Source organism: Oncorhynchus nerka, linkage group LG27, assembly GCF_034236695.1.
Source record: "Oncorhynchus nerka isolate Pitt River linkage group LG27, Oner_Uvic_2.0, whole genome shotgun sequence".
NCBI lineage: Eukaryota > Metazoa > Chordata > Actinopteri > Salmoniformes > Salmonidae > Oncorhynchus > Oncorhynchus nerka.
In genome coordinates this window covers 61,162,794-61,184,805 of record NC_088422.1, presented here as the reverse complement: position 1 = coordinate 61,184,805, position 22,012 = coordinate 61,162,794, and the positions used below count along the sequence as shown (strand labels likewise).

The window sequence follows — 22,012 nt, the reverse complement described above, 5'->3', positions numbered from 1 at the left end:
CTCATCAAGCTTACTCCGCCATCTTGATATCATTAATGGAGTCAAAAGAACACCCCAGACAGGTACGCCACTAAAGTGTCACAAGAGAAACTCTTTCAACCTGCCAAAATCTCTGTATCTCATGAGCTTTCGTCAGACTGTGCAGTTTCTTCAGACTACCGGTATTACTCCTTGTCCACATACGCACGCACACACACACCACGCACTCACACACACACATAAACACACACCACGCACGCACACACACACATAAACACACACACACAAATAAACACACACCACGCACTCACACACACACACACACATAAACACACACCACGCACGCACACACACACACACACATAAACACACACCAATTATTATTTGACTCCACAAACAGACCCCCTGGGAAGAGAGCTGGGAAAAGGCCCAGGGAACGCCCCCTCCCTCCGTCTACTCCCTCCATCTCTCCCCTCGCTTAATGAGGACAGACAGACTGCTGTGAAGAAGGGATGAGGTCAGGGGAGGATGTAGGCAGGAAAAGGACAGAGAGAACAAAGATGGAGAGAAGGAGGATAAAAAGGAAGAGAGGTGCTCCTTGGGGTGATAATAGGCAGCTCTGTCACAGTAATGGCTAATGAAATGCCACACCAAGTTTAAGAGCTCGTTTCATTCTTCTTTTCCTTCGCTGAGTCTGACACATACACCTTAAACTGTCTTTAAAAATGGGTAGCGGAAAAGGACATTCATACCATGTGACCGTCTGGGGAATGGATCAGTGTGTCGATACAAGGCTGGCTAAAACGATTGACAGAGGACATGACAGAGACTTGACATCGAATGGCTGTTTTGGAAATTGTCCTGGAACCGTTGTTCTAAGAGAAACTATGGTCGACCTGAATCAGCACGGGGTCACATAATGACCCCGGCCAAAAACAGACCACCAGATCAACTGTGGACCGGGACCTGCGCTTATTAAGTTTAGCCAATCGCGGCACATTAACACAATTGATCCCCCGCCTATGCAAGATTAGAATAATTTATCATTGATCAAGCATCAATTGCCCCACTCTATTTGGACTCTATTTCTATTACTATTTCTTTGTATTTCTTCCACTTTATTTCTGCCAGTGGCTGTGAGTCCTGAGGTCATTGTAGGATACAGTGTCCAATTCAATCACAATGCCAGCCTGCCCCCCTGGGATCCAGAGAGCCAATGAAAGGTGGATGTAGAAGTGAGAATCAATGAATGCACAGCAGTTTATTAAACTAGCATTTTACGCTCTGGTATGATATCGACAGACAAACGGGAGCACGGTATTAAGTTAGGCTGGCTGCTCATTCGACAGGAGCCCGGGAATTGGCAATGCAAAGCACTTCCCACAGAGAACTCTTAAAAAAAAATATAGACTCCATTTTATGTTATCAACTATTGGTTTGACTGAACAATAACTCGAAAATGGAGTCCAAGGAGACAAACCAAGCGAAGGCAAACAACAGAACGTCAAATAAAAGACTGCTGGCTGTGCCAAAGGGTTCAGGGGCAAGGACAAGGTTGAAGAGAATAAAAGCAGCCTAGGACTACATTTGGAACGACAGTGGGGAAGGATGAGAGAAAGAGAAAAAGCGAGAGGGCAAGGTGCATTCCACTCTGTTGTTCCGCATGTCGTCCGCTTGGCCATGTTGTGGTGAAGGACGTTTCATGGTGCTTTCTAGACAGGGGGCCTTTCTGTCGGCCTGGAGCTTTTTGTCTCCACTGTCAGCACAGAGAGAATTACCTGCAGTCGCAGCGCTGACCTGGACACCGATAAAACACGATGAGGACAGGGAGAAAGGGGGAACATGGAAAGAAAAGAGAATGACATCTTCGCGGATGTAATTATGGTAATGTCCAGACATGTTATTTGGTGTGATTTGTTTTTGATTATGTATTTCTTTCTTTCCTTTGGTTTTCATCTAGACATGAAATCTGTCGTTCTGCCCCTGAACAGGCAGTTAACCCACCGTTCCTAGGCCGTCATTGAAAGTAAGAATTTGTTCTTAACTGACTTGCCTAGTGAAATAAAGGTCAAATAAAAAATAAGAAATGGGTGTGGGAAATTAGCGTGAGCTAGAAACACTAGTGCAATGCGTCGGACGATTGTTTGTTCAATGTGTCTATGTGTTTGTACCTGTCCCTATCCAAATAAACTAGACAAAAAGGACAAAATCAGGCATAACGTGAAGATAGAAGACTCAGCTGGCCGCGTGATTGGTTGATTGAATTTCCCCCATTTCTCTGCCAGGCTGCAGTGAGTCAATAATGGCTCCTGCCACCCCTACTGCTGAGTCAACTGATATCGTGTGGATGTGTGTGAGTGTGTGAGTGTGTTGTCACACAGTGTATCTTACGGATTCAGGATGTAGGACACCGCAGAGTTTACCCTGTAGCTTACACTTACACAGCTCCTCAAAACCAGAAATCAAATACTTTTGTGTTTTGTCGTAGTACCATTACAGAGGAGTTTTGGGTGTGTGCGCGGGTCACCTCACATGCCCCTTCAGAGTTCCTCCTGCCCCAGTAACACTCCTTTCGCCGGCCCTCCCTCCCTCCCAATTCTATCTCATCCTCCTCATCCTCCTAAACCTCCTATCACATCGTGCATAACCCCCCGGCTCATAATCCTTGTATCATATCCCATTAAACCCCCCCCCCAAAAAAAATTATCTGCTGAAGCTCCCATATAATCACACACACTACACACACACACACACCTGCTTATCGTCCACAAAGAGAATAAGAAGGAAGAGGGGATTCATTCTCACTATATTCTCTGATTCTCTGCCCTAAGTCTTTATCCCCAGTCTTTATCCCCAGTAGGAGGCTGGAGGAATCAATGCCCAGGGCTAAAGGAACCCAGCTGACTTCAGAAACAAGTGAGAGGTCGCTCTTAATTAATACAGCTTGGCTACTGCTAGCGGGGTTTAACCCACCATGCCTGGCTCACTGGGAGAAACACAGGGAGAGAGAGAGGGGAGGGGTGAGATTCTACACTATGAGCAGGCCGGGGAAAAAAAGATATTCTAATATGTTCTGACCACACAGTCCACGAGAGAGATGTTCTTAGAACATCTCAACGTTTCCATCCCCCGGGGCTGGGAGTAGTGAGTGGGCGGAAGGCCGGATCATTCTCCCACTCTTGAAAAGGATGGAATAAGGACCCAAAACTAAGCCAGTGCATGAGCGGTTCTCTGGAGAGGTGAGGTACTAGCAGCTATGACAAACAGTAGCATCCACACCCACAGTAAACACGGACACAGTGTAGGAACACACCATCTCTCCCCCTCTGCACCGTGAGCTCCTCCAGTCCGGCACTCTGGCACATCCAATACCTTCCTCTTCCCACCTCCGGCACAACCCATAACGCACTGCTCTGTCATCATCAAAAACCACTCTGAGAATGAGGATGAGGGCGAGAGAGAGAGAGAGAGAGAGCGAGAGCGAGAGCGAGAGAGAGGGACAAGGGGAGAGCACGCACAAAGTGCTAAACGAGCAATAAAGTTGACAGCAGAGAGAGGCCATTCATCTTGCCGCCAGAGAAGAGGCTCCAGAGTTAAGACGCTGGCTAGCACCGTATTTACACCATCTATCAGAGGACAACACACACAGTACATCACTACAACCATAACACAGCACTATGTGGACAACAGTGGAGGCTGCGGAGGGGAAGACGGCTCCTAATAATGACTGGAACGGAGCAAATGGAATGGCATCAAACACACGAGAACCACGTTTGATGTATTTGACACGATTCCACTCATTCTGGCAGGCAGGAGGGAGGGATCGTGTCACTGGAAGGGCTGGGACAGGAGGGACTGGAGCCCAGGCAGCAGGAGTTGTCCCCCAGGTCCCCCCTCACCTGTCTGTGACCCCAACTAGACAGACACACACACCCAACCTAAACCAACTTCGGCTTGAACCTCTCCATGGCCTTATTGAGGAAGAGTCCTGACAGCAGACATACATGGACAGGCATATGTGCAAGGATGGATGCTGGCACAGATGCATGAATGCACACAGACACATAGTCTTGCTCTGATTGGGTGCCACCGAAAGTGAGCTCACAGAGACCTCTCCTCTCTCTTTCTCACACACACAGAGAGAGAGAGAGAGAGAGAGAGAGAGAGAGAGAGAGAGAGAGAGAGAGAGACAGAGACAGAGACAGAGACACAGACACAGAGAGGGAGAGAGAGAGACAGAGACAGAGACAGAGACAGAGGAGAGGGAGAGAGAGAGAGAGAGAGAGAGAGAGAGAGATATTTCGCCTGAAGCCAGCACTAGGGAACGACGACAGACGCGACGCCCTGTCTGCTCACGTCTACTATCTGTCACAGATAACGCGCATGCACACACATACGCACACATACGCACACACACACACCATCCTCATAGACAGACCAGACACTCTGTCTGCAAGCGCGTCCTATCAGACAATGCCCCATAGCCAGCGAGCTCACACACACACACACACACACACACACACACACACACACACACACACACACACACACACACACACACACACACACACACACACACACACACATATATATATATACACATTACACACACACATATTACATACACATACTAACAGAGAGAAAATGGAGCCTTTATCTAGTTGGAGGATAAGAGGACTATTGACTAGGGAGATTGCTAGAGGCTGGCAGGCATGCACACCCCAGCCTATCACTGGACATCGTGTATAAAACCCCACATATCCTAAACCAACAAACACACACAATAAAAAATAACACACAACAACTTCATAATCCCATGCAAACCCATTTATGACCGATAAAAGAGTATCCTCTTCCCATCCTAATACTTCAGGGTGTTTTTGGACGTGGAGTCTGGGCTGCATTGGGAGCTGATAACCATCGTTAACCCTTGCAGTGAAAGCACACACACACACAGATCGCCATCTGAACCCTTTAGGTGCCGTGAAAACACACCCTCGGGTAATTACCAGCAGAGGGGTGTGGGAAAGAGACACAGGTAGGGGCCAGGTGACAGACACTAACCCTGTGTTCTAAACGGCACGATATTCCCTGTGTAGTGCACTACATTTGACCAAGGCATCATCGCAGTTTTGTACTTCTTCGTTTTTTTGTGATCATCCATAACTTGAACCCTGTCATAACATCATTTTGCAGCACACAATCACGTTTACATTTTACAATCTAGAGCTGTTTTCTGTCAGAAGAAACCCACAGATGATACACTCTTAGAAAGAAAACGGTTCCAAAAGGATTCCTCGGCTGTCCCCATAGGAGAACCTTGTTTAGTTCCAGGTAGAACCCCTTCTGCTTCCAGAACTCTTTGGGTTCCATGTAGAACCGTCTGTGTAAAGGGTTCTACATGGAACTCAGAAGGGATCTACCTGGAACCAAAAAAAGGGTTCTAACCTGGAACCAAAAAGGGTTCTCCTATGGGGGACAGCCAAATAACCCTTGTAGGTTCTAGATAGCACCTTTTTCTTTCTATTGGTGTACGAGAGAAGGGAGATTGAATTTCAACCCAATAAAACGCTCCCTAGAACAAAAGTACAGTCAGTGAAATGTAGCCGTGTTCTTCATTTGGAACCAGTGATATTTGCTTTCCAGTGCTGCGGGTGGTTTTTTCCATCTCTCTCTCTCCATCAAGACGGGATCCGTTTATCTCGCAACCACCAGACTTTTGAATTGTCTAAGAGAGGATTTTAAAGTCAATTGAGTCCTTCCGACATTTTTTGTTGTTGCCCTCAGCAAGCTGCACTACTTTCTAGAAGAAAACACAAGTCACTTAGCAGTCAGAGCCCTAAACGCACGCACGCACGCACGTAACAGATCTTAGAGCACACAAAGCATCCATTGAGACAATAAGCCAGCCTTAATAAATACAGAGGTGGTGTTTATTAAAGCTGCTCAAATCTACTGCTGACCCCTTGAGATGTGGATTCTGCAAAATGAACAGTTTGGCCTGACCAAGTCGAGAGAAGGCGGTGGTGGTGGGGGGGGGGCAATGCAGTTAGAAATAGGATAGCAATAACTGGAACAGAAAGGGATGAAGAAAAGAGAGAAAAAAAGAGGGAGGTCACAGAGGGAGGTAGCGCTGGAAAGAGCTTTGATGCTACATTATTCTTTTCACAGTTGCTGTGCTGCCCCAGGTTGTGCCCTCCCCTCAACACAAGAGGCGCATAGTAATGGCCGGAACGGAGCAAATGGAACGGCATCAAGACACCTGGAAACTGTGAGTTTGATGTATTTGATATCACTCCACTGATTCCGCAACGATCAATACCACCAGCCTGTTCAACCTATTATGGTGCCAGCGACCTCCTGTCCCGCTCAACAGACACACACTGCATGTGACACACACACACACACACCACACACACCGCCTGCAACATACACACACATGCGCACCACCCCATTCACATACACTCGTGGGGTAACTACGCAGATGTCTAGGGAACACTGCACCTCAGAATCTGTGCCACAGTCACTGTCAAACTATCAGCCCTTTTCTCTCCCCATTCAACTCAATGAATACCATCTGCCAAGCCAGGGACAGAAAACAGAACAGCCCACAGACCTTACAGAGAGACTGGCGCCTTGAGGGTGTGGGTTTATGTGTTGTGTGTGTGTGTGTGTGTGTGTGTGTGTGTGTGTGTGTGTGTGTGTGTGTGTGTGTGTGTGTGTGTGTGTGTGTGTGAATTCGGACGTTTGCACACAGGGCTTAATCTCTGACGCAGTGTCTAATTTCTAACACAACCCAGAGCCTTTTGGTCAAGCCCTAGTCCAAATTGGAGCCAGGCCAGGTCAATGTCTGGGGGAGTACAGGACCCTAGTCCCTCCTCCCTCTTCACCCACACCCTCCACATACCCCCCACACAGCCCATCACAAGGCTGTCGGCATGACCGTCTCCACAAAAATAATCTATTCGTTCTCCTTATCTCTAACAAACAGAAATGATCATCTACAGGTTGTGGTACCACTGAAGATAAACAAAATACACATTTTATTCACCGAAGCCCTTCAAGCAAATTGAGAGGAAAAAGAGCAGTTGCTGTCATCTAACAGACAGTTATTCGATTTTAACTTAATGCGCCATAACCTTGCAGTCTGCCTGCAACGCTTTCTGGGGACTTTAAATCATTAGGTTGTTGAGTTTTTTTTTAATTGCCTTGGTGAAGTGAAGAATCCTAACAAAGTGGTAGGCAGGCCCCAACTCCCAGGATCTCCTTAACAACACTCCTGTGAATAAACATCAAAGACAAACAGCTGCCAGCAAGAGACTGTGGGAGAAGAGAGAGAAAGAGGGAGGAAGGGTTTACACTATCTGTCTGTCTGTCTGTTTCTGTGTGTGTGTGTGTGTGTGTGTGTGTGTGTGTGTGTGTGTGTGTGTGTGTGTGTGTGTGTGTGTGTGTGTGTGTGTGTGTGTGTGTGTGTGTGTGTGTGTGTGTGTGTGTGTGTGTGTGTGTGTGTTGAATGCCTCTTAACTGTATCATCTTTTACTGGACTAAATATAAACACAGAGGACGAGTGGAGCCACAGAGAGCTCATGGGAGGAAGACAATAGCCTGTCCCTGACATCATCCACATACATACTTTTTATGTTACACACATTCTATGTTGTAAGTACATAGCTATATTGACTAAAATGTCAACAAATTGTGTCTCTCAGAGAGAGAGAGAGAAATACAGAGAGAGAAATATAGAGAAAAAGAGAGAGAGAAATATATATATACTGTATATATAGAGAGAAATAGAGAGCAATAGAGAGCAGGTCTGGTCATGCCTGGGGGTTTGGGGCTGTCTGGGGCAACATCCCTCAGCTAGACAAGGCCAGCCAGACTGGTGAGTAATGGTAAAGGGCAGGGTACTGAGGGCATACCTTCAGATATAAATGTCTAGACTTTAGAGATACAGTATAGTTAGTGTTTTCCCAACATCTCAATCTCCATGGGCCGGATATGACACAAATATCTAACCATCACAAGGACGAGGACAATCACACAACCAGTAGTACCACGATGGGAAAACACTCAGCCACACACACGCAGTCAGCCACACACACATCCGCGTACCGATAGACATGCACACACACACTTCCTTGGAGACAAATTGAGAGCCCGTGAGCCAAAGAGCAGCAGAGGAAATGTAATGAGGCCAGATTAGCATCAGAACAGTTGATGCTAATCAGAGGAAACGCGCCTCGACACATTCCCACGGCACATCACACACACAAACAGCAGGAGGGTAGAAGTCAAAGTTCTAGTAATCAACAAAAAAACATTACCTGTCAGTCCATCTCTATTCCCTGAGGAGTGCTGCTGACCGCATGGTGCAAGACTCTTCAGCGACTGCTAATGAGCTTTGAACATCTCTGACGCAAGAGCTAAAAATACATTATTACAAAAAACGACTCGCATTTTGGAAAATATTGGAAGCTGTCAAAGAATAGAGCTGAGTGGAACGTTGCATGTGCCTCATGGGTGATCCTTGGACGTTCGGACCTCTGAATGTAGCCAACGGCTAACGTTCCACTGACTAGTTTCCAGTCAAACAGAGTATGAAACATTGGCATTAGCAGGGTGAAAGAGACAGAGGCAGAGACAGACAGAGAAGAAAGGTAATCATATCTCACCAGCGGGTGGACCAGCCCCAAATCCCAGCATTGTTGGCAGACAAAGACCGTGTTAAGCGTACGGATGAGGGAGGGAGGTGACCGCTGTACGGGCGTTGTGGGCCGTCAGAACTGTCTGGCTCATGTGGAGACCAGGAAGTCAATCTGAAGCCACAGAACCAGACCTGACTTCTTTCTCTCTTTTTTTCTCCACACTCTTTTAAAGTGTTGTTTAGAGGCAGTGAGCCGGAGAAGGTCAGTGTGTGAGAGATCACAGGACAGAATTTACAGAGTGATGACACTCCTACAGAGGCTAATCTGTGTTGCTCTATAGGGGGATCCCAGTGGGAGGGCTCTCTAGATGGTCAATGGGAGGCATGTTATCCATTGTCTCTAAATGGATACTCGCACAGCGCGCCCTTGTTACAACACAATGTGTTTTACAAACCGCTCAACTTTACTGACTGAAAGTCAATATTCAAAGTATCTTTGCTGATGAGACACATACCCTCCAATCACCAGAAATCGACCCTCTCATAGACATACACACTCTCCGATCTTGCTGGCAGGCCGACGTGTGACAACACAGGGTGGATGTGTCTAAAAATGGAGACCTTAAGAGATGTCAGGAGAGGTGTGATGTCACTGACTGCTTCTAAGTGCAGAGAGAGAGAGAGAGAGAGAGAGAGAGAGAGAGAGAGAGAGAGAGAGAGAGAGAGGCTGAGTACATATTTTCCACAGGTTGTGTTTCTCTCAGCAGAGCAGCAGTGCAGAGAGGAGTGGCAGGTCAGGAAAAGCAGGTTTGAGCTCCACAACATAACAGATGATGAGGAAACTAACTCACATATGGTGTAAATGAGTCTACATCACCTCCCTCGACCTCTACAGACTCCACTTGGCCCTCATAAATACTACGTCCAATGGAGGATTTAAGCACTTGTCCTCTTGGAAGGAAATATCTGTTGTAAACGCATCTAAATACTTCAATGCACAGAATGGCATATCAAAACCTCTACCCTCTACACACCACCAGCCAACACATAGCCTCCCCATTCTGCTGACATGTACGTTTAATGCGAACACATTGTGATTTCAGTGTGAACTTCATGTGAACTGCAGATAACACACCAGACTGTAGATCTGCTGTCACATTTTCTAACAGATGACAAGGTGGTAGGGGCACTATGAGTATGGCGCCGCCCTTGTGGTTGTGATTAGGAGGTACAATTTGAGGCAGACACACACACACGCAGCATAGCTCCCTGTTAAAATAAAGGTTAAACACACACACACACACACGCACACACGCACACACACACACACACACACACACACACACACACACACACACACACACACACACACACACACACACACACACACACGAGACAGAAGGAAACAGAGATCGGGGGAAAGAGAAAATGTATTTTGAAGAGCCAAAAATGATACTGAAAACAAAAACCTTGTACACGCAATTACCTGAAATGATGGGCTGAACTCGCCTCTTCTCTGCATAAAAGGCTATAGTTAAAAGACATTCAGGGAGGCGCGTGCCAAAAAAAATGACATTCAGACAGACAGGCAGGGGGCCGTGAACAATGCAGAAAGGAATCTGGGAATACACGGCCGAGGTGAAAAGATGAGAGACGAAGGTTGTAAGAAACAAAAGCTACCAGCTTGTGGAGTTAAAGGGCGTGGAGTACATTCACAGCACCAAAGACACACACACACACACACACACACACACACATCTCTGTGTCAACAGGATAAATGATTCAAGTTCAGCCTGATCCTCTATAAATGCTTCGGAGCTCTCAGGAGATCCACTCTTCAAGTCCGTTGAGTGAGAGAACACAGGATGTAAGAATGAACCAGGCTCAGAGTACAACTGCTGTCCCTCTGGGCTGATATATGTGCTGAGAGTACCTAAGCCCTGATTCAGGAACAGTATTTTTCCTCTAGTTTCCCCGTGGGGGTTGAGCTAGGACACAGATCCTGGATCAGCAGTTTGGAACAGATCATACCGGTATCATAGTAAACCTCCCCTTCGGTGCCTGTAAAAAAAAAAAAAGGAGGCAATATGTCCACATAGTTCTCATTACTCCTGGTGATGACGTCCTTCTAGAGCAGAAGTAACTCCTGTGACCATCACACAGTGCAGGTGGCCTGGCGGTGAGAGCGTTGAGCCAGTAACCCGAAAGGTCGCTGGTTCAAATACCTGAGCTGACAAAGTGACAAATCTGGCGATGTGCCCTTGAGCAAGGCACTTAACCCTCATTTGCTCCAGGGGTGCGGTACTACTACTGGCTTACCATGTAAAACAACACATTTCACTGCACGTCTCCGGTGTATGTGACAATACAACGTTATATATATTTATGGAGGAACTGGAGGAAAATCACATAACATTACTGAATCTCCAGCAACGTTCCACTGGAAACACTTTTCCGGACATCCACTGTCAGAGAGACTGGACATGGAGTCTGTTGAACTGTGGGACAGTGACAGTCGCTGGGAACTGGGTACTGTTCTGCCATCCATCAACAAAGGCATACTAGTGGTACAAGCCGGGGTCAAATGGAGAGAGTGTCAGGAAGAGAGAGAGAGAGAGAGAGAGAGAGAGGTGAGAGTGCGGAGCGGTCCCTGTCAGCTCACTTTCGGGTGGCAAGCAGACAGAGCAAGTGCTCCATCAGACGGGCAGGCTCCCCAGACAACCCCCCCCAACAGGGTCACCATCTCAGCCTGGCCAGGCCTCATCCATCAGCCCAGACAGCTGTCCCATTAGCACCGCCTCAGCCTCAGACACAGAGACGCACAGAGGACACATGGCGACGCGGCACACCGGGGGAGCACACAGGACATGCACACAGACACCGGGGGGGCACACAGGACATGCACACAGACACCGGGGGAGCACACAGGACATGCACACAGACACCGGGGGGGCTCTCACTCTTACTCACAGACTCACTAATCCACACACTCACAAACACTAAATGTTCCTTTCCCCACCCGAAACCCCACCCCCACCCATTTAAACTACGCAAACTTCTTCTGCTTGCCTCTCTGAAGAGAAATGATGTGCATTCACACTTAATTGAGCCGTGATGACGTTATCCATTCGTATGTAAAAATGTTTTCCATTTTACAGTAGCACAATTCGCTTTTCCCTTAAAAATACTTCTGAGTTAGTCTGCACCCACAGATGCACTGTACATTCCTCAGCTGACATGGGAAAAGCTGGTCATGCTACACATAGGGAAACAGACACACTGCTGCATGGTCGCTCCGTCCCTGGCCTTGCAGTGCGTCTCGGTGTGGGCCGGCTGCGGCCCGACATCATGGAAGACTGAAGTTACTGAAATCAAAACAAATCAATTGAAGCCCAGACCCAGGGGAGGCGAGTGGAGGAGGGGAGCCTTTTGCTCCAAATTACAGCATGAAAAAAAGAAAACGCTGTGGATGTGATGTGGAATAAAACAAGAGGCAACACATCTCTGCCTGCCAGTAGGCCTGACCACACAGTAGCAGACACGAGAGAGAGCTAGTGAGGAGGGGATGAGGGACAGAGATGGAGAGAGAGAAAGAGATCCTCCGTGTACAACGTAAAACACCAAATAATGCATGCAGAGCAGAATTAGGCCGATACCCACTAATTATCAAAATCCAGAAAAGAGCCGTTAAATTCTACAACCACCTAAAAGGAAGCGATTCACAAACCTTCCATAACAAAGCCATCACCTACAGAGAGATGAACCTGGAGAAGAGTCCCTAAGCAAGCTGGTCCTGGGGCTCTGTTCACAAACACAAACACACCCTACAGAGCCCCAGGACAACAGCACAATTAGACCCTGATTAGATCATGAGAAAACAAAAAGATAATTACTTAACACATTGGAAAGAATTAACCAAAAAACAGAGCAAACTAGAATGCTATTTGGCCCTACACAGAGAGTACACAGCGGCAGAATACCTGACCACTGTGACTGACCCAAAATTAAGGAAAGCTTTGACTATGTACACTCAGTGAGCATAGCCTTGCTATTGAGAAAGGCCGCCGTAGGCAGACATGGCTCTCAAGAGAAGACAGGCTATGTGCTCACTGCCCACAAAATGAGGTGGAAACTGAGCTGCACTTCCTAACCTCCTGCCCAATGTATGACCATATTAGAGAGACATATTTCCCCCAGATTACACAGATCCACAAAGAATTCGAAAACAAATCCAATTTTGAAAAACTCCCATATCTTTTGGGTGAAATTCCACAGTGTGCCATCACAGCAGCAAGATTTGTGACCTGTTGCCACGAGAAAAGGGCAACCAGTGAAGAACAAACACCATTGTAAATACAACCCATATTTATGCTTATTTATTTTATCTTGTGTCCTTTAACTATTTGTACATTGTATATATATATATAATATGACATTTGTAATGTCTTTACTGTTTTGAAACTTCTGTATGTGTAATGTTTACTGTTAATTTTTGTTGTTTTTCACTTTATATATTCACTTTGTATGTTGTCTACCTCACTTGCTTTGGCAATGTTAACACATGTTTCCCATGCCAATAAAGCCCTTGAATTGAAATTGAATTGAATTGAAGAGAGGGTAGAGAAAGAGTGAGTGCAAGGAGTGAAATGCTGGAAGCATTGAGAAAATGTTTACCCACACAGAGGGAGCGACAAGTGGATATAGCAAGAGGGACACACACACGTGCAGAGAGAGAGAGAGAGAGAGAGAGAGAGAGAGGACAGGACAAAATAAAAACCCTCCAACCCAAAAAGGCAAGTGGTGTTGATGGTATCCTTAATGAAATGATCAAATATACAGACAAACAAATTCCAATTGGCCATACTAAAACTCTTTAACATCATCCTTAGCTCTGGCATCTTCCCCAATATTTGGAACCAAGGACTGATCACCCCAATCCACAAAAGTGGAGACAGATTTGACCCCAATAACTACCGTGGGATATGTGTCAACAGCAACCTTGGGAAAACCCTCGCATTATCATTAACAGCCGACTCGTACATTTCCTCAGTGAAAACAATGTACTGAGCAAATGTCAAATTGGCTTTTTACCAAATTACCGTACAACAGACCATGTATTCACACCCTAACTGACAACCACACAAACCAAAACAAAGGCAAAGTCTTCTCATGCTTTGTTGATTTCAAAAAAGCCTACGACTCAATTTGACATGAGGGTCTGCTATACAAATTGATGGAAAGTGGTGTTGGGGGTAATACACACAACATTATAAAATCCATGTACAAAAACAACAAGTGTGCGGTTAAAATAGGCAAAAAACACACAAATTTCTTCCCACAGGGCCGTGGGGTAAGACAGGGATGCAGCTTAAGCCCCACCCCCTTATCAACGAATTGGCGCGGGCACTAGAAAAGTCTGCAGCACCCGGCCTCACCATACTAGAATCTGAAGTCAAATGTCTACTGTTTGCTGATAATCTGGTGCTTCTGTCACCAACCAAGGAGGGCCTACAGCAGCACCTAGATATTCTGCACATATTCTGCCAGACCTGGGCCCTGACAGTAAATCTCAGTAAGACCAAAATAATGGTGTTCCAAAAAAGGTCCAGTCACCAGGACCACAAATACAAATTACATCTAGACACCATTGCCCTAGAGCACACAAAAAACTATACATACCTTGGCCTAAACATCAGCGCCACAGGTAACTTCCACAAAGCTGTGAACGATCTGAGATACAAGGCAAGAAGGGCATTTTATGCCATCAAAAGGAACATAAAATTCAAGATACCAATTAGGATCTGGCTAAAAATATTAGGATCTGGCTAAAAATATTTGAATCAGTCATAGAGCCCATTGCCCTTTATGGTTGTGAGGTCTGAGATTTCACAAAATGGGACAAACACCAAATTGAGACTGCATGCAGGATCCTGCAAAACTATCCTCCGTGTACAACATAGAACACCAAGTAATGCATGCAGGGCAGAGAGATGAACCTGGAGAAGAGTCTCCTCCCTACAGAGCCCCAGGACAGCAGCACAATTAGACCCAAGCAAATCATGAGAAAACAAAAAGATAATTACTTGACACATTGGAAAGAATTAACCAAAAAACTGAGAAAACTAGAATGCTATTTGGCCCTAAACAGAGAGTACACAGTAGCAGAATACCTGACCACTGTGACTGACCTAAACTTAAGGAAAGCTTTGACTATGTACAGACTCAGTGAACATAGCCTTGCTATTGAGAAAGACCGCCGTAGGCAGACATGGCTCTCAAGAGAAGACAGGCTATGTGCTCACTGCCCACAAAATGAGGTGGAAACTGAGCTGAACTTCCTAACCTACTGCCCAACGTATGACCATATTAGAGACACATATTTCCCTCAGATTACACAGATCCACAAAGAATTAGAAAACAAAGCCTATTTTGAAAAACTCCCATATCTACTGGGTGAAATACCACAGTGTGCCATCACAGCAGCAAGATTTGTGACCTGTTGCCACAAGAAAAGGGCAACCAGTGGAGAACAAACACCATTGTAAATACAACCCATATTTATGCTTATTTATTTTCCCTTGTGTAGTTTAACCATTTGTACATTCTTACAACACTGTATAAATAGATAAAATGGCATTTGTAATGTCTTTATTATTTTGAAACTTCTGTATGTTAAATGTTTACTGTTCATTTTTATTGTTTATTTCACTTTTGTATATTATCTACCTCACTTGATTTGGCAATGTTAACACGTTTCCCATGCCAATAAAGCCCCTTGAATTGAATTGAATTGAGAGAGAGAGATGTTTCCCATGCCAATAAAGCCCCTAAAATTTAATTGAAATGAAAGAGAGAGAGAGAGAGAGAGAGAGAGAGAGATGGGGGTCTGGATAGGCTCAGCTAGTCGAGGGCAGAGAAGGGAAAGACAGGGTCCTATGGCAGAGAGCTGGACACTCTATCGGCTCAGCAGACAGACAGGCAGGCAGGTAGTCAGGCCACTACACTCTGTAATTTACAGACGTGGAATGTGGCAGCCAGCCCCTGGTGCTAATTACAGGCCCTCTCTTTCTCCTTCCCTCACTCTCTCTCTCTTTCTGCTGTCAGAGTGGGGCTGGGCCCTGGCTGCCTGCTGGAGACAGAGCCAGAGCCAACCAACCAGAACCAGACTACTCCCACAATGCCCTGCCCTCTCCCAGCCCCAGTCCCCAGATGCAGCAGCAGCAGCAACAGTGAACAGCAAGTCAGCTAGTCTCCACTGGAAACATACTGCACAAACACTGTCGGTCAGTCTACAGTATATCTCTGTATGTCCGTCCTCAAGTGGCTGGCAGTCTATTTTAATGTTGATCATATCTGTGCATGCATGTGAAAGGGTTGGTATGGTAGCTCATATTGGGGGTGAAGGGGTGTTGTATTCAAACAGATGACTTTCATATCAGGAAGGGGAAGGGGGCACTTTATGGCAAAACAATTATCCGCATCCATCTATCATCCTACTCTATGCATCCCCATCGTTCTCAACCTCCACCCATCTATCATCCTACTCTATGCATCCCCATCGTTCTCAACCTCCACCCATCTATCATCCTACTCTATGCATCCCCATCGTTCTCAACCTCCACCCATCTATCATCCTACTCTATGCATCCCCATCGTTCTCAACCTCCACCCATCTATCATCCTACTCTATGCATCCCCATCGTTCTCAACCTCCACCCATCTATCATCCTACTCTATGCATCCCCATCGTTCTCAACCTCCACCCATCTATCATCCTACTCTATGCATCCCCATCGTTCTCAACCTCCATCCATCTCCCTCTGTATGTCTCCAGGTGCTGGTTACTGCCACACATAGAGTACACCCCCCCCCCCCCGTATCTCTTTCGTATCGTCTGAGATCCCCAAAGATTGGAAAGCTGCCACGGTCATCCCCCTCTTCAAAGGGGGAGACACTCTAGACCCAAACTGTTCCAGATATCATAACCGCCATCGATAAGAGACAATACGTTGCAGCTGTATTCATCGACCTGGCCAAGGCTTTCGACTCTGTCAATCACCACATTCTTATAGGCAGACTCAACAGCCTTGGTTTCTCAAATGACTACCTCGCCTGGTTCACTAACTACTTCTCAGATAGAGTTCAGTGTGTCAAATTGGAGGGCCTGTTGTCCGGACCTCTGGGAGTCTCTATGGGGGTGCCACAGGGTTAAATTCTCGGGCCGACTCTTTTCTCTGTATACATCAATGATGTCACTCTTGCTGCTGGTGATTCTCTGATCCACCTCTACGCAGACGATACCATTCTGTATTACTTATGGCCCTTCTTTGGACACTGTGTTAACTAACCTCCAGACGAGCTTCAATGCCATACAACACTCCTTCCGTGGCCTCCAACTGCTCTTAAATGCAAGTAAAACTAAATGCATGCTCTTCAACCAATCGCTGCCAGGACCTGCCCGCCCGTCCAGCATCACTACTCTGGACGGTTCTGACTTAGAATATGTGGACAACTACAGACTCACATTAAGCATCTCCAATCCAAAATTAAATCTAGAAATCGGCTTCCTATTTCGCAACAAAGCCTCCTTCACTCATGCTGCCAAACATACCCTCGTAAATCTGACTATCCTACCTAATCCTTAACTTCGGAGATGTCATTTACAAAATAGCCTCCAACACTCTACTCAGCAAATTGGATGCAGTCTATCACAGTGCCATCCATTTTGTCACCAAAGCCCCATATAGTACCCACCACTGCGACCTGTACGCTCTCGTTGGCTGGCCCTCACTTCATATTCGTCGCCAAACCCACTGGCTCCAGGTCATCTATAAGTCTTTGCTAGGTAAAGCCCCCCCTTATCTCAGCTCACTGGTCACCGTAGCAACACCCACCCGTAGCACGCACTCCAGCAGATATATTTCACCCACCCCCAAAGCCAATTCCTCATTTGGCCGCCTTTCCTTCCAGTTCTCTGCTGTCAATGACTGGAACAAATTGCAAAAATCACTGAAGCTGGAGACTCATATCTCCCTCTCTAACTTTAAGCACAGCTGTTAGAGCAGCTCACAGATCACTGCACCTGTACATAGCCCATCTGTAAACAGCCCATCCAACTACCTCATCCCCATACTGTTATTTATTTTTTTGGTCCTTTGCACCCCAGTATCTCTACTTGCACATTCATATTCTGCACATCTATCACTCCAGTGTTTAATTGCTAAATTGTCATTATTTCGCCACTATGGGCTATTTATTGCCTTATCTCCCTTATCTTACCTCATTTGCACTCACTGTATATATACTTTTCTATTGTGTTATTGACTGTATGTTTGTTTATTCCATGTGTAACTCTGTGTTGTTGTTTGTGTCACACTGCTTTGCTTTATCTTGGCCAGGTCGCAGTTGTAAATGAGAACTTGTTCTCAACTGGCCTACCTGGTTAAATAAAGGTGAAATGATGTTGTTGCTTTTTTAAATAGTATGCCATGCACTCTAACCTACATGTAAAACACATATCTTAGCTCTTGCACCGCCCTCATTGCACAGCACATCGCTCTGAATGATTTATGTGGTCCTTTACAGTAAATTCTCTCTCTCTCACACCCACATAGATATTTCCAAAACAACACAAAGAGGAACAGAAAAAGACAATACCTTTTTCTTTCATACCCACACGCATGTCCACACAAACATATTACACAGATAATGTATGTGGATAAAAAGCAGCCCAAAGCGCCCAGAAAACAGCACAGGCCGTAGTGACATTGACACACAAGTCATTGTTTCCCTTGATGGAAACTGAGTACCCTTCTTCCCCCATAGCAACAGCAGCAGTTCGGCTCCACATTGCCCTTTCTGACTCATTTCACAGTAAGACAGGAGCATATTGATCATACAGAACGCTACTAAACCCTACTAAGCCATCTCTGCCAGCATACACACCAACACAGACACACAACATGACCACCTCTGCCAAAAGACCAGGGGGCAAACATGGACCGTTGGAGTGGGAGGACAGCACAGATGTGCCTCCTTCTTATTCCTGCAATCTCCCAGAACCCAATCCAGTCTGTGTCTGTGTCTGTGTCTGTGTGTGTGTGTGTGTGTGTGTGTGTGTGTGTGTGTGTGTGTGTGTGTGTGTGTGTGTGTGTGTGTGTGTGTGTGTGTGTGTGTATGCGTGTGTGTGTGTGTGTGTGTGTGTGTGTGTGTGTGTGTTCACTGGCTATACCCAGAGCCCACACTGTCTGAGTTTATTTGCATGTTTGACTGTCTGTAATAACAGCAGACAGTAGGAAACAAAGTGATGACATTTCACCGTAAAGTACCGCAGACGTCAATGTAAAATAACCCCCTGAACCACTGACCATGGACCTGCCATACTCTAATATACACACACCCAGCTCTGTTAAACACCAACGAACGGCCCATGATGGTAGCGCCGGCAGAGAGAGACAGAAAGAGAGAGGGAGGTGAGTCAGAGAGACCATATCATGTGAAGGGTTGCGGTTACATGAATCAATGAACACGGACCTGTCCATTCCACAGTCGTTGAGAACCCTGAGTGAAAGAGTGAATGTAGGCAGGTCCACAGTCATAGATGTATCCAAAGAAGATTCGTGACTGCCGTATTCGTACCGTCCTCACACTGTTCAGTATGGCAGGGAGGAGATATTGGTGGGGGTGTGGGTGAGGCTATAGGCTAACGTAGTGTTATATCCACTGGCCTGCCTATCATCCCTCCTCGTTTTTTTTAGAGCGGGACAAAGTATTGACGCCCACTTGAAGACATCGCCGGTTGGCATGCAATTTGTGCCAGGCAGCCAAGGCCTGGAATTGGCTAGAATCATTCAGTGTAAGGCAGCCGGGAGAGAAAGTGCTCTTTGTCTCTGCGGCAGCGCTGCTAACGGTGAATTGCCTTGAATTCTCTCCTCATTGTCGATCTTCTCTAAATCGACCTATTATTTAGTGTGGTTCCAATAGAGCTGGGGTCACATCGGGTTAGCGTTGGAAAAAACAGTCTGTCTCTATACCTGACAGCTGAGCCACGCACACATGCACACACGCGCACACAAACAAATCATAAGCAGTACAGTAGGATATACAAAAATGGTAATATAATCACGTCTCCGCATCATTCATAACACATCAATAATCACTCTCCCTGCGGGAGTTCAGCTATGATGCAAACAAACCCCGACAGCGGCCCGCTGTGTGTGTTACAACAAACAGCTGTGTGCGCACAGAGACAAGGCACCGTCCCTGGAACCTCGCATAGGACGCAAGTCAACTCTGCAAGGCCATTTGACAAGGCCATGTCTGACATGTTGCCTTTCATCTCCACAGCTTCTCATAGAAATATACTGCATGATTTCTATTTTCCTATAACATACATGGTCATTGTTCATTAGCGCCACACGCAGTCGCAATACAATGTTTACACCCACTAAGCCTATAGAACAATCGAAAGAGAATCGTTTGATTTTCCGGCCACAGGTTAATGAGTTTTCATACTGTCATCTATAGCTCAAAGCGGTTTACCAAAGATTACTACTGCAGGAAACATCCACCGTGGACCTCACTCGTGCCAGAGATTTAGCATTCTGTTGAACAGATTTATCAAGCTAATTTATTATGCGCTGTGGATGACTTGTTTATGACCAGCGAGATAAGAGCAGACACGGTTTCATTAGCTGGGTGAAACATGCTCGTTGATCTGCAAGAAAAAAATACAACTAAAGGTACTATTTCAATTTAATTAGGCTAATTGTCTTGGGATTTACAAGGTGCCAGGCAATTCCACATTGAGTTGTTATTACACCTTTAGTGGAATTTGCTAAATGTCACCAATCTAGATAGGCCTACTTTAAGTATTTTTTCCCCCAAATATTATAACAGGCCCCAAGATTTTGTTAATTTCACATGTAGGCTACAGTAATTCAATCTGAATTATTTAGATCTGTTATAAATTAATTGCATTTATGCAATACCCCTCATTATTTCATATAAATATACACCTATAATGTGTGTAAAATATTCATGTGACATATCTCTTTCTCTCTCTCTCCGCACACGTTTTTTTGTTACATTGCTTCCTGCCAATCGCCCACTCTCAATCAATAGGTCTTATCCGATGTAGAGAATATAAACTATCAGCCCAAAGCCATACCCGTCAACTATTCATGCTATAAATGTATATAGCCAATAGTTTAAAAATAGCCATATAATCTTGATTATGCTAAGAGGACAATTCAGTTAGTCTTATTACATGTAGCCTAGGCAAAATCATTTGGGGTTTATGCAGTCTACAATTGGCGATTGGAGATGGATAATGGTAAAAAATATATATATATAAAAAAAATACAAATACATTTACAATAACAAGCATACTTTTCCAAAATAAATCCCTCCATGTGCATAATTAAAACAAGCTGACATAGGCTATACTTTCTAGTTGCAGTAGGCTTTAAAACAAAATAGCATTATAGAATCATCTAATATCATCCATGTTGCAAGCAATGCAACTTAGTAAAAGCAGCACCTCAAAACAATTGCTCAATATACACATAATGTACACCGTGTTATACACCGTGTTAATCGATTTAACGCTCCAAAACATTTACCTGGGTGACGAAGTCCTGAAGGGGCGCGGCGGTCGGTGCTGAGCAGCTCCGCTTGTGACCTTCAGGCAGGATGGGTAGAAGCCACAACTATCGAACTGAATTGGTAATAAATGCAACCTACGCCACCTGACAATAATTCCATGAATCGACGGAGAATAGGCTGCCTTCTGGCTGTGTGGTTTTATTTGTGACGAACGCGCCGAGGTGATTCGCTCTTCACAGAGAACTGGCGGCGATCTCTTCTGTCCAGTCCGGCTGGCGCTGCTCAGAGCTGTACCAATGACAGTATAGGGCTGTACGGAGCGGATCAGAGCCGCCAACAAAATAGACACAATTTCAGCCAGCCACGTTTCAGCAGCCACCCTTTTACCGTAAAACTCCAAGAGCTGTGCACATATCATTTATTCATACTTTCCAATTGGGTACTCATTCACAGTGAGAGCAGCATTTTACCATATTTGATACATCTTTCTCGGAAATGCAAAGATTTTAAGCATCTTCAAGTATTTAACATGTAGCCTACTCTGCGTGTTTCGATATAGGCCTACCAAGTTCGTGGTGTGTGCTGTGTGCTCTGTGCAAATTTAGTACAACAAATGTATCATATAGTTTACAGGATATTAAGTCGGAATATTACCTGTCACAAAGTGGTGAGATGAACCCGAATATAAAAAGTGATGTATTTGCATTGCCTTTATGCATTGCCTTTATATCACCAGCAGTCCTCTATTTACATTTGACTAATAAGCAAGTCAGTTAAGAACAA

The 22,012-nt window shown here is 45.6% G+C and overlaps 1 protein-coding gene across 1 annotated transcript in view; it reads right to left on the bottom strand.

Annotated features, from left to right (window-relative positions):
- LOC115134089 (docking protein 4-like) overlaps positions 1 to 21,553 on the bottom strand; it is a 49,152-nt gene extending 27,599 nt beyond the window's left edge. Inside the window, exon 1 of the mRNA XM_029667723.2 lies at positions 21,247 to 21,553. The gene's annotated coding sequence lies outside the window, so the exon portion shown is untranslated. The remainder of the gene's footprint in view (positions 1 to 21,246) is intronic.
- Positions 21,554 to 22,012: the final 459 nt, after the last annotated feature.